This window comes from Mytilus californianus, unplaced genomic scaffold, assembly GCF_021869535.1.
Source record: "Mytilus californianus isolate M0D057914Y unplaced genomic scaffold, xbMytCali1.0.p SCAF_2, whole genome shotgun sequence".
NCBI classification, from domain to species: Eukaryota; Metazoa; Mollusca; class Bivalvia; order Mytilida; family Mytilidae; genus Mytilus; species Mytilus californianus.
In genome coordinates, this window is record NW_026262668.1 from 45486830 (window position 1) to 45499887 (window position 13058).

Genomic DNA, 13058 nt, shown 5'->3' on the forward strand with positions numbered 1-13058 from the left:
CGAAGGAAAAAAAAATAATAATCAGAACAAAAGCATTAGGAAAAGTGGAAAGACCTTATCAGCTTCAAATAGAGACTATTTACTGTTGCAATCAATTATAAATAAATGTCACTTATATTTTATGTCAAATCCTAAATTGGACTCGAGTATATTTACAATTGCTAGTATGCTACGCATTCATGTTAAAATTTACTTCAATAAGATTATTAATTTGAAAAAAAAAAAAAATATGTACACTAATTTGAAACAAAATTTTATTTAAGCTGTTGTTCCAGGGGAAACTGATATTTATTACCCAACACAGATAAACATAAGTCTAAAAGTACAATTGTAATGACTAAATACTTACATGTTAAACATCCTAATGTGCCATCTACCATGAAACCATCTACATTGTGTGGGAGTGGAACACATCTGGGCTGTATGTGTTACAAAAGAAAAAATTTAAATTAGCATCAGCTTTAGATGGAGAATATTTAATGGCTGTTGAAAAAATTTAAATAAAATGCTCCGCTGGGGCGCAGCTTGATACGACCGCAGAGGTCGAACCCTGAACAGTTGGGGCAAGTATGGACACAACATTCAAGCTTGATACAGCACTGAATTTGGATTGTAATTAAATATTTGACACAGCATAGGTTTCTGACACAGAATGAAAGTGGTCCAAGAACTTAAAAATTTTTAATTTACCTATTCAAACCATATCATTATTATTTGCTTTTATACAAAATCAGAAATAACCAATTTAAAATGGTAAATTTTAAAGAAAAAAAATGAAAAAAAAATCCTCCCAATTTTTTGAACCCCCTTATGATTCATCACCCCCAAACTCAATCCCAGCCTTCCCTTTGTGGTATGGTACCTTGCAGTACAATTTCAGAGAGATCCATACACTTGAACACAAGTTATTGTCTGGAAACTAGAAAAATGCTTGTTTTTTGGCCCCTTTTTTGGCCCCAAATTCCAAAACCTAAAGGGCAATTACCCCCAAACTCAAACCCAGCTTTCCCTTTGTGATATGGAACCTTGTAGTACAATTTCATAAAGATCCATACACTTACACACAAGTTATTGTCCTGAAACTAGAAAAATGCTTGTTTTTTGGCCCTTTTATGGCCCCTAATTCCTAAAATTTGGAGGCAATTACCCCCAAAATCAATCCCAGCCTTTCTTTTGTGTTATGGTACCTTGCAGTACAATTTCAGAGAGATCCATACACTTGAAAACGAGTTATTGTCTGGAAACTAGAAAAATGCTTGTTTTTTTGCCCCTTTTTGGCCCCAAATTCCTAAACGTTTAGGGCAATTACCCCCAAACTCAAACCCAGCTTTCCCTTTGTGATATGGAACCTTGCAGTACAATTTCATAAAGATCCATACACTTACACACAAGTTATTGTCCTGAAACTAGAAAAATGCTTGTTTTTTGGCCCTTTTATGGCCCCTAATTCCTAAAATTTGGAGGCAATTACCCCCAAAATCAATCCCATCCTTCCCTTTGTGTTATGGTACCTTGCAGTACAATTTCAGAGAGATCCATACACTTGAACACAAGTTATTGTCATGAAACTAGAAAAATGCTTGATTTTTTGCCCCTTTTTGGCCCCTAATTCCAAAATCTAAAAGGCAATTACCCCCAAACTCAAACCCAGCTTTCCCTTTGTGATATGGAACCTTGTAGTACAATTTCATAAAGATCCATACACTTACACACAAGTTATTGTCATGAAACTAGAAAAATGCTTGATTTTTTGCCCCTTTTTGGCCCCTAATTCCTAAAATTTGGAGGCAATTACCCCCAAAATCAATCCCAGCATTCCCTTTGTGATATGGAACCTTGTGATACAATGTCAGAGAGATCCATACACTTACACATAAGTTATTGTCATGAAACTAGAAAAATGCTTGTTTTTTGCCCCTTTTTTGGCCCCTAATTCCTAAAATTTGGAGACAATTACCCCCCAAAATCAATCCCAGCATTCCCTTTGTGATATGGAACCTTGTGGTACAATGTCAGAGAGATCCATACACTTACACACAAGTTATGTCTGGAAGTTACAAAAATGCTTATTTTTGGCCCCTAATTCCTTAACTGTTGGTACCATAACCCCCAAAATCAATCCCCACCTTCCTTTTGTGGTATTGAACCTTATGGTAAAATTTCATTGAGATCCATTCACTTAAACTAAAGTTAGAGTGCAAAAACTAATGTGTCTTCGGACGACGCCAACGTCATACCAATATACGACCACAAAAATTTGTTTGCGGTCGTATAAAAATTAATGTGATTCACGTTTCATGTCAAATCTTAAATTACGGACAATTAATTTACAATTACTCTTTCATTCTTATTAAAATATACCACATTTGAAATTCGAATAAAAGATATTTTAGACCAATTTGTAATAAAATTTTAAGCTATTGTTTCAGTGAAAACAGATTTTTATTGACTTCCAAATATTAACATAGTTTTAAGTACAATTCTAATGACCAAATACTTACATGTTGACTCTTCCTATCTGCCATGAATCCATCTTCTCTGTCTAGGAGTGCAACATATTTAGGCTGTATCTTTAACAAAAACTATAACTTAATATCAGTTTTAGAGTCTATTTGCTGTTGCAATTTTTTTCAGAATTTAATCTTTTGCATGTTGGACAAGAATATTTATAATTACTATACATTCCATTAAGAATATATTTCATTAAGAGTATAAATTTGAAGAAAATATTTTTAGACCAATTTGTAATAAAGTTTCAAATTGGTTGATAATGAAATGGAGCCAGACAAAAAACTAAATACATTTTACCATAAACACAAGTTTTCATCATACTATGTAATCAGCTCTGTTGGGGGATCTGTTTTCACGAGATTAGCGCCCATTAAATTCATCAATGTTATATCAAAATCTAAAAGTTTGCTCTCTGCAGAGGTCTGCTTTTACGAGACCCATTTTAACATAAAGCATCTTTTTGTCAAACTGTTCAGGAAAAAAACGGATTTTTATTACCTAACAAACATAAACATTATGTTTTAAGAAAAATTGTAATGACCAAATACCTACATGTGCAACATCCTAATGTGCTATCTACAATGACAGCATCTTTCATGGTATAGGAGTGTTACATATTTAGGCTGTATAATCTGTAACAAAAACAAAAATTATAAATTAAGTTTCCGCTTTAAATCCAGACTTTTTGCTGTTGCAATCAATTTAGAAAATAATGTGATGCATGTTTTATTTTAAATCCCAAATTAGAGAAAAGTATAAAAACAATTACTATACATTCTTATTAGAGTATTCAGCATTAGAGTATACATTGGAATGAAAGAAATTTTAGCCCAATTTGTTATAAAGCTTCAATCTGTTGTTTCAGGAAAAAATAGATTTTTATTACCTAACAAATATAAATATAGTTGTAATTGTAATGACCAAATACTTACATGTGACTTATCCTAATGTGCATCTGCAATGAAAGCATCTTTCATGGTATAGGAGTCTTACATATTTAGGCTATCTGAAACGAAAACAAAAAAAAATATACATTAATTTCAGCTTTTAATCCAGACTATTTGCTGTTGCAATCAATTCAGAAATTAATGTGATGCATGTTTTATGTCAAATCTTTAATTGGAGACAAGAATTTTTACAAAACCAAGAGTTCCAAATGGTGAAGTTGAAATCATTACTTCGTGTTCCTTATGTCGTAACTACAATCCAATTCCCTTTTCACGAATGTGACATACCGAATTAAGACTATTTACTGGCTTTGTTATAACATGAGCAACATGACGGGTGCCACGTGTGGAGCAGAATCTGCTTACCCTTCCGGAGCACCTGAGATCACCCCAGTTTTTGGTGGGGTTGGTGTTGCTGTTGTACCCCTATTTGTGACATGTTTACCTATTGTGTCTGTTTGTTTTGTTCACACATCGCTGTTAATATAATGGAATTTGATGCTACTGTCATACAAGCCAGAGGTTTAGCTAGCTTTAAAACCAGGTTTAATCCACCATTTTCTACACAAGAAAATGCCTGTACCAAGTCAGGAATATGACAGTTGTTATCCATTCATTTGATGTGTTTGAGCTTTTCATTAGGGGCTTTCCGTTCTGAATTTTCCTTGGAGTTCAGTATTTTTGTGATTTTACTTTTTTCTTATTTAGATATATCTCATTACAGTGAATATTTCAATAAATGAAATGTAGGACCAATTTGTATTAAAAATTTCAAGCTGTTGTTCCAGGAAAAACTGATTTTTATTACCTAACAAATATAAACATAGTTTTAAGAACAATTTTTATGAATAAATACCTACATGTGACTAATCCTAATATGCTATCTGCAATGGAAGCATCTTTCATGGTATAGGAGTCTTACATATTTAGGCTGTATCTGTAACAAAAACAAATATTTGAAATTAGTTTCAGCTTCAAAATCAAAGCTATTTGCTGTTGCAATCAATTCAGAAATTAATGTGATGCATGTTTTATGTCAAATCCTAAATTGGAGACGTATATTTACAATACCTATACATTCTTATTAAAATATACTTCATTAGGATATAAATAAGAATAAAAGAAATTTTAAACCAATTTGTTATAAAGCTTCAATCTGTTGTTTCAGTGAAAACTGATTTTTAATGCCTAACAAATATAAACCTAGTTTAATGAAAAAAATTGTAATGAATAAATACTTACATGTAACTAATCCTAATGTGCTATCTACAATGAAACCATCTTCATTGTCGAAGAGTAACATATTTAGGCTGTATCTGTAAAAAAAAACCAAAAAATTGTCAATTAGTATCACTTTTAAATAGGGAATATTTGCTAGTGCAATCAATTCAGAAATTAATGTGATGCATGTTTTATGTCAAATCCTAAATTGGAGACTACGTATATTTACAATTACTTAACGTATTACAGTAAATATTTGAATAAAAGAAATGTTAGACAAATTTGTAATAAAATTTTAAACGGTTGTTCAAGGGGAAAACTGATTTTTGTTAACTTCCACATATAAAAAGAGTTAAAAGTACAATTATAATGACCAAATACTTACATGATATGTATCTTCGTGTGCTATATACCATGAAAGCATCTTCATTGTCAAGGAGTGCAACATATTTAGTCCGTACCTGTAACAAAAACAAAAATTCTAAATCAGTATCAGCTTTAAATATAGAATATTGATTGTTGCAATTAATACAAAGTTAATATGATGCATTTTTTATGACAAATCCTAATTTGAAGACTAGTATATAAACAATTTCTATACATTATCATTAAAATAATCTTCATAAGAGTATAAATTTGAATAAAAGAAATTTTAAACCAATTTGTAATCAAATCTAATTTAAGCTGTTGTTCCAGGGAAAACTGATTTTTGTTACCTGGAAACCATATAAACATAGTTTAAAGTACAATTAAAAATACCAAATACCTACATGCTACGTATCCAGATGTGTGATCAATCTACCATGAAACCATCTTCATTGTCTAGGAGTGTAACATATTTAGGCTGTATCTGAAAATATCAAAATCGAGTTTAAAATGTCATTTCCAGTCTTAGATTATAGCTAACTGAGTGCGGATTCCAAAAATATATGGTTTCTATACACTTTTGTCCGAAATAAGGGAGATAATTTGTTACTTCCGGTTTGAAAAATATTACTTCTGGTATAATATGATAGGTTACTTGACATGGATTCCAAAAATATATGGTTCTATATACTTTTACATTAAATAAGTACAAAAAATAGCTACTTCCGGTTCACACAAGGTCACTTCTGGTTGGCTTTTTCAAGGTCATATGGCTTGCAACCTAATGCAAGAAGTCCTATGGCTCTATCATTTATAAAAATAAAGTTAATGCTAAGGTCAAAATCTAGAATGTCAAATTTACCAATGACCTTGACCTATATTTCAAGGTCATAAAGTAAGGACCTCAAATCAAAAAATCATAGGTCTCTACTATATATGGCTAATGAGTAATATCACCATACAGCTAGTTTTAAATATGAGAGGGGAGAAAACTCCCATTTTATGTCAACGTACGCGTTCAACCAAAAATCATGTGTTACGACATTTTGCATATAACAATTTTGTAAAAATATTTTGTCAATATCTTATACGGCCTCTGATAATAAGAAATTACAAACCAAAATAAAAAATACCAAAATTTAGAACATGACCTTGACCTAAATTTTCTTTAAGTGGACCAAGGACCTCAAACCAAAACACCCTAGGTCTCTATCATTAATGGTTTACAAGTTACAAATACATAAGGGGGAATAACTCTCATATGGAGTTTTCGTAACGCTTCGATCAAAATGAAACGTAACATTCAGAGGTTATAACGAGTAATTTGGAAAAATAAATTAGTTGGTTTCTTCTAAGGTTGCGAAGAATAAGAAATAACAAGAAAAACAGTGTTCGGGGAGATAACTCTTACATAGAAAAGTATTCCATTAAGCAGTGTCAGTTTCAAAAGCGTATAAACTGTTTGATATCATATACCAAATATAAAAGCGACATCTTGCGAAACAACCAAACAGCGAAGGAAAAAAAAAAAATAATCAGAACAAAAGCATTAGGAAAAGTGGAAAGACCTTATCAGCTTCAAATAGAGACTATTTACTGTTGCAATATTTTTGTTGCTTATTTTTGGCCCCTAATTCCTTAACTGTTGGTACCATAACCCCCAAAATCAATCCCCACCTTCCTTTTGTGGTATTGAACCTTATGGTAAAATTTCATTGAGATCCATTCACTTAAACTAAAGTTAGAGTGCAAAAACTAATGTGTCTTCGGACGACGCCAACGTCATACCAATATACGACCACAAAAATTTGTTTGCGGTCGTATAAAAATTAATGTGATTCACGTTTCATGTCAAATCTTAAATTACGGACAATTAATTTACAATTACTCTTTCATTCTTATTAAAATATACCACATTTGAAATTCGAATAAAAGATATTTTAGACCAATTTGTAATAAAATTTTAAGCTATTGTTTCAGTGAAAACAGATTTTTATTGACTTCCAAATATTAACATAGTTTTAAGTACAATTCTAATGACCAAATACTTACATGTTGACTCTTCCTATCTGCCATGAATCCATCTTCTCTGTCTAGGAGTGCAACATATTTAGGCTGTATCTTTAACAAAAACTATAACTTAATATCAGTTTTAGAGTCTATTTGCTGTTGCAATTTTTTTCAGAATTTAATCTTTTGCATGTTGGACAAGAATATTTATAATTACTATACATTCCATTAAGAATATATTTCATTAAGAGTATAAATTTGAAGAAAATATTTTTAGACCAATTTGTAATAAAGTTTCAAATTGGTTGATAATGAAATGGAGCCAGACAAAAAACTAAATACATTTTACCATAAACACAAGTTTTCATCATACTATGTAATCAGCTCTGTTGGGGGATCTGTTTTCACGAGATTAGCGCCCATTAAATTCATCAATGTTATATCAAAATCTAAAAGTTTGCTCTCTGCAGAGGTCTGCTTTTACGAGACCCATTTTAACATAAAGCATCTTTTTGTCAAACTGTTCAGGAAAAAAACGGATTTTTATTACCTAACAAACATAAACATTATGTTTTAAGAAAAATTGTAATGACCAAATACCTACATGTGCAACATCCTAATGTGCTATCTACAATGACAGCATCTTTCATGGTATAGGAGTGTTACATATTTAGGCTGTATAATCTGTAACAAAAACAAAAATTATAAATTAAGTTTCCGCTTTAAATCCAGACTTTTTGCTGTTGCAATCAATTTAGAAAATAATGTGATGCATGTTTTATTTTAAATCCCAAATTAGAGAAAAGTATAAAAACAATTACTATACATTCTTATTAGAGTATTCAGCATTAGAGTATACATTGGAATGAAAGAAATTTTAGCCCAATTTGTTATAAAGCTTCAATCTGTTGTTTCAGGAAAAAATAGATTTTTATTACCTAACAAATATAAATATAGTTGTAATTGTAATGACCAAATACTTACATGTGACTTATCCTAATGTGCATCTGCAATGAAAGCATCTTTCATGGTATAGGAGTCTTACATATTTAGGCTATCTGAAACGAAAACAAAAAAAAATATACATTAATTTCAGCTTTTAATCCAGACTATTTGCTGTTGCAATCAATTCAGAAATTAATGTGATGCATGTTTTATGTCAAATCTTTAATTGGAGACAAGAATTTTTACAAAACCAAGAGTTCCAAATGGTGAAGTTGAAATCATTACTTCGTGTTCCTTATGTCGTAACTACAATCCAATTCCCTTTTCACGAATGTGACATACCGAATTAAGACTATTTACTGGCTTTGTTATAACATGAGCAACATGACGGGTGCCACGTGTGGAGCAGAATCTGCTTACCCTTCCGGAGCACCTGAGATCACCCCAGTTTTTGGTGGGGTTGGTGTTGCTGTTGTACCCCTATTTGTGACATGTTTACCTATTGTGTCTGTTTGTTTTGTTCACACATCGCTGTTAATATAATGGAATTTGATGCTACTGTCATACAAGCCAGAGGTTTAGCTAGCTTTAAAACCAGGTTTAATCCACCATTTTCTACACAAGAAAATGCCTGTACCAAGTCAGGAATATGACAGTTGTTATCCATTCATTTGATGTGTTTGAGCTTTTCATTAGGGGCTTTCCGTTCTGAATTTTCCTTGGAGTTCAGTATTTTTGTGATTTTACTTTTTTCTTATTTAGATATATCTCATTACAGTGAATATTTCAATAAATGAAATGTAGGACCAATTTGTATTAAAAATTTCAAGCTGTTGTTCCAGGAAAAACTGATTTTTATTACCTAACAAATATAAACATAGTTTTAAGAACAATTTTTATGAATAAATACCTACATGTGACTAATCCTAATATGCTATCTGCAATGGAAGCATCTTTCATGGTATAGGAGTCTTACATATTTAGGCTGTATCTGTAACAAAAACAAATATTTGAAATTAGTTTCAGCTTCAAAATCAAAGCTATTTGCTGTTGCAATCAATTCAGAAATTAATGTGATGCATGTTTTATGTCAAATCCTAAATTGGAGACGTATATTTACAATACCTATACATTCTTATTAAAATATACTTCATTAGGATATAAATAAGAATAAAAGAAATTTTAAACCAATTTGTTATAAAGCTTCAATCTGTTGTTTCAGTGAAAACTGATTTTTAATGCCTAACAAATATAAACCTAGTTTAATGAAAAAAATTGTAATGAATAAATACTTACATGTAACTAATCCTAATGTGCTATCTACAATGAAACCATCTTCATTGTCGAAGAGTAACATATTTAGGCTGTATCTGAAAAAAAAAAACAAAAAATTGTCAATTAGTATCACTTTTAAATAGGGAATATTTGCTAGTGCAATCAATTCAGAAATTAATGTGATGCATGTTTTATGTCAAATCCTAAATTGGAGACTACGTATATTTACAATTACTTAACGTATTACAGTAAATATTTGAATAAAAGAAATGTTAGACAAATTTGTAATAAAATTTTAAACGGTTGTTCAAGGGGAAAACTGATTTTTGTTAACTTCCACATATAAAAAGAGTTAAAAGTACAATTATAATGACCAAATACTTACATGATATGTATCTTCGTGTGCTATATACCATGAAAGCATCTTCATTGTCAAGGAGTGCAACATATTTAGTCCGTACCTGTAACAAAAACAAAAATTCTAAATCAGTATCAGCTTTAAATATAGAATATTGATTGTTGCAATTAATACAAAGTTAATATGATGCATTTTTTATGACAAATCCTAATTTGAAGACTAGTATATAAACAATTTCTATACATTATCATTAAAATAATCTTCATAAGAGTATAAATTTGAATAAAAGAAATTTTAAACCAATTTGTAATCAAATCTAATTTAAGCTGTTGTTCCAGGGAAAACTGATTTTTGTTACCTGGAAACCATATAAACATAGTTTAAAGTACAATTAAAAATACCAAATACCTACATGCTACGTATCCAGATGTGTGATCAATCTACCATGAAACCATCTTCATTGTCTAGGAGTGTAACATATTTAGGCTGTATCTGAAAATATCAAAATCGAGTTTAAAATGTCATTTCCAGTCTTAGATTATAGCTAACTGAGTGCGGATTCCAAAAATATATGGTTTCTATACACTTTTGTCCGAAATAAGGGAGATAATTTGTTACTTCCGGTTTGAAAAATATTACTTCTGGTATAATATGATAGGTTACTTGACATGGATTCCAAAAATATATGGTTCTATATACTTTTACATTAAATAAGTACAAAAAATAGCTACTTCCGGTTCACACAAGGTCACTTCTGGTTGGCTTTTTCAAGGTCATATGGCTTGCAACCTAATGCAAGAAGTCCTATGGCTCTATCATTTATAAAAATAAAGTTAATGCTAAGGTCAAAATCTAGAATGTCAAATTTACCAATGACCTTGACCTATATTTCAAGGTCATAAAGTAAGGACCTCAAATCAAAAAATCATAGGTCTCTACTATATATGGCTAATGAGTAATATCACCATACAGCTAGTTTTAAATATGAGAGGGGAGAAAACTCCCATTTTATGTCAACGTACGCGTTCAACCAAAAATCATGTGTTACGACATTTTGCATATAACAATTTTGTAAAAATATTTTGTCAATATCTTATACGGCCTCTGATAATAAGAAATTACAAACCAAAATAAAAAATACCAAAATTTAGAACATGACCTTGACCTAAATTTTCTTTAAGTGGACCAAGGACCTCAAACCAAAACACCCTAGGTCTCTATCATTAATGGTTTACAAGTTACAAATACATAAGGGGGAATAACTCTCATATGGAGTTTTCGTAACGCTTCGATCAAAATGAAACGTAACATTCAGAGGTTATAACGAGTAATTTGGAAAAATAAATTAGTTGGTTTCTTCTAAGGTTGCGAAGAATAAGAAATAACAAGAAAAACAGTGTTCGGGGAGATAACTCTTACATAGAAAAGTATTCCATTAAGCAGTGTCAGTTTCAAAAGCGTATAAACTGTTTGATATCATATACCAAATATAAAAGCGACATCTTGCGAAACAACCAAACAGCGAAGGAAAAAAAAAAAATAATCAGAACAAAAGCATTAGGAAAAGTGGAAAGACCTTATCAGCTTCAAATAGAGACTATTTACTGTTGCAATCAATTATAAATAAATGTCACATATTTTATGTCAAATCCTAAATTGGACTCAAGTATATTTACAAATGCTAGTATGCTACGCATTCATGTTAAAATTTACTTCAATAAGATTATTAATTTGAAAAAAAAAAAATATGTACACTAATTTGAAACAAAATTTTATTTAAGCTGTTGTTCCAGGGAAAACTGATATTTATTACCCAACACAGATATAAAACATAGTCTAAAAGTACAATTGTAATGACTAAATACTTACATGTTAAACATCCTAATGTGCCATGAAACCATCTACATTGTGTGGGAGTGGAACACATCTGGGCTGTATGTGTTACAAAAGAAAAAAATTAAATTAGCATCAGCTTTAGAGAATATCTAATGGCTGTTGAATAAATTAAAAAATTAATGTGATTCACGTTTTATGTCAAAATCTTAAATTACGGACAATTAATTTACAATTACTCTCTCATTCTTATCAAAATATACCACATTTGAAATTCGAATGAAACATATTTTAGACCAATCTGTAATAAAATTTTAAGCTATTGTTTCAGTGAAAACAGATTTTTATTGACTTCCAAATATTAACATAGTTTTAAGTACAATTGTAATGACCAAATACTTACATGTTGACTCTTCCTATATGCCATGAATCCATCTTCTCTGTCTAGGAGTGCAACATATTTAGGCTGTATCTTTAACAAAAACTATAACTTAATATCAATTTTAGAGTCTATTTGCTGTTGCAATTTTTTCAGAATTTAATCTTTTGCATGTTGGACAAGAATATTTATAATTACTATACATTCCATTAAGAATATATTTCATTCTAGTAAAAATTTGACGAAAATATTTTTAGACCAATTTGTAATAAAGTTTCAAATTGGTTGATAATGAAATGGAGCCAGACAAAAAACTAAATACATTTTACCATAAACACAAGTTTTCATCATACTATGTAATCAGCTCTGTTGGGGGATCTGTTTTCACGAGATTAGCGCCCATTAAATTCATCAATGTTATATCAAAATCTAAAAGTTTGCTCTCTGCAGAGGTCTGCTTTTACGAGACCCATTTTAACATAAAGCATCTTCTTGTCAAACTGTTCAGGAAAAAAACGGATTTTTATTACCTAACAAACATAAACATAGTTTTAAGAAAAATTGTAATGACCAAATACCTACATGTGCAACATCCTAATGTGCTATCTACAATGACAGCATCTTTCATGGTATAGGAGTGTTACATATTTAGGCTGTATAATCTGTAACAAAAACAAAAATTATAAATTAAGTTTCCGCTTTAAATCCAGACTTTTTGCTGTTGCAATCAATTTAGAAAATAATGTGATGCATGTTTTATGTTAAATCCCAAATTAGAGAAAAGTATAAAAACAATTACTATATATTCTTAGATATAGAATATATATATATATATATATATTGGCCTACCACTAATGGTTACCCTTGAACTGACCTTATCACAAACTAATACATGTAAACTTAGCAAAAATTCAAAGTCAATAGACCATGACTGAGGGGGCAGAGCCAAATAATCTCCATGGAAATGAAATATGCCAATGCTAATACAACTGCATTCCAAATATCATTGACTTACCACTAGTGGTTCCCCATAAACTGACCTAATCACAAACTGATACATGTATATAAACTAAGCAAAAGTTTCAAAGTCTATAGACCATGACTAAGGGGGCAGGGCCAAATAATCTCCATAGAAATGAGATGTGCCAGTGCTAATACAACTGCATACCAAATATCATTGACCAACCACTAGTGGTTCACCTCACTAGACCTA

At 30.7% G+C, this 13058-nt stretch overlaps 1 protein-coding gene across 2 annotated transcripts in view; it reads right to left on the reverse strand.

Annotated features, from left to right (window-relative positions):
• LOC127727978 (uncharacterized) overlaps positions 1-13058 on the reverse strand; it is a 153854-nt gene that overhangs the window by 57289 nt on the left and 83507 nt on the right. The window contains exons 12-23 of one of the 2 annotated variants that reach the window (XM_052235121.1): positions 12428-12507; positions 11870-11938; positions 11503-11565; positions 10046-10125; positions 5450-5529; positions 5065-5140; positions 4701-4774; positions 4319-4395; positions 3444-3517; positions 3064-3143; positions 2502-2570; positions 350-419 (exon numbers count right to left, since the gene is read on the reverse strand). The gene's annotated coding sequence lies outside the window, so the exon portion shown is untranslated. Of the gene's footprint in view, positions 1-349; positions 420-2501; positions 2571-3063; positions 3144-3443; positions 3518-4318; positions 4396-4700; positions 4775-5064; positions 5141-5449; positions 5530-10045; positions 10126-11502; positions 11566-11869; positions 11939-12427; positions 12508-13058 lie in introns of those variants that run through there. The other variant, XM_052235122.1, reaches the window with a different exon arrangement.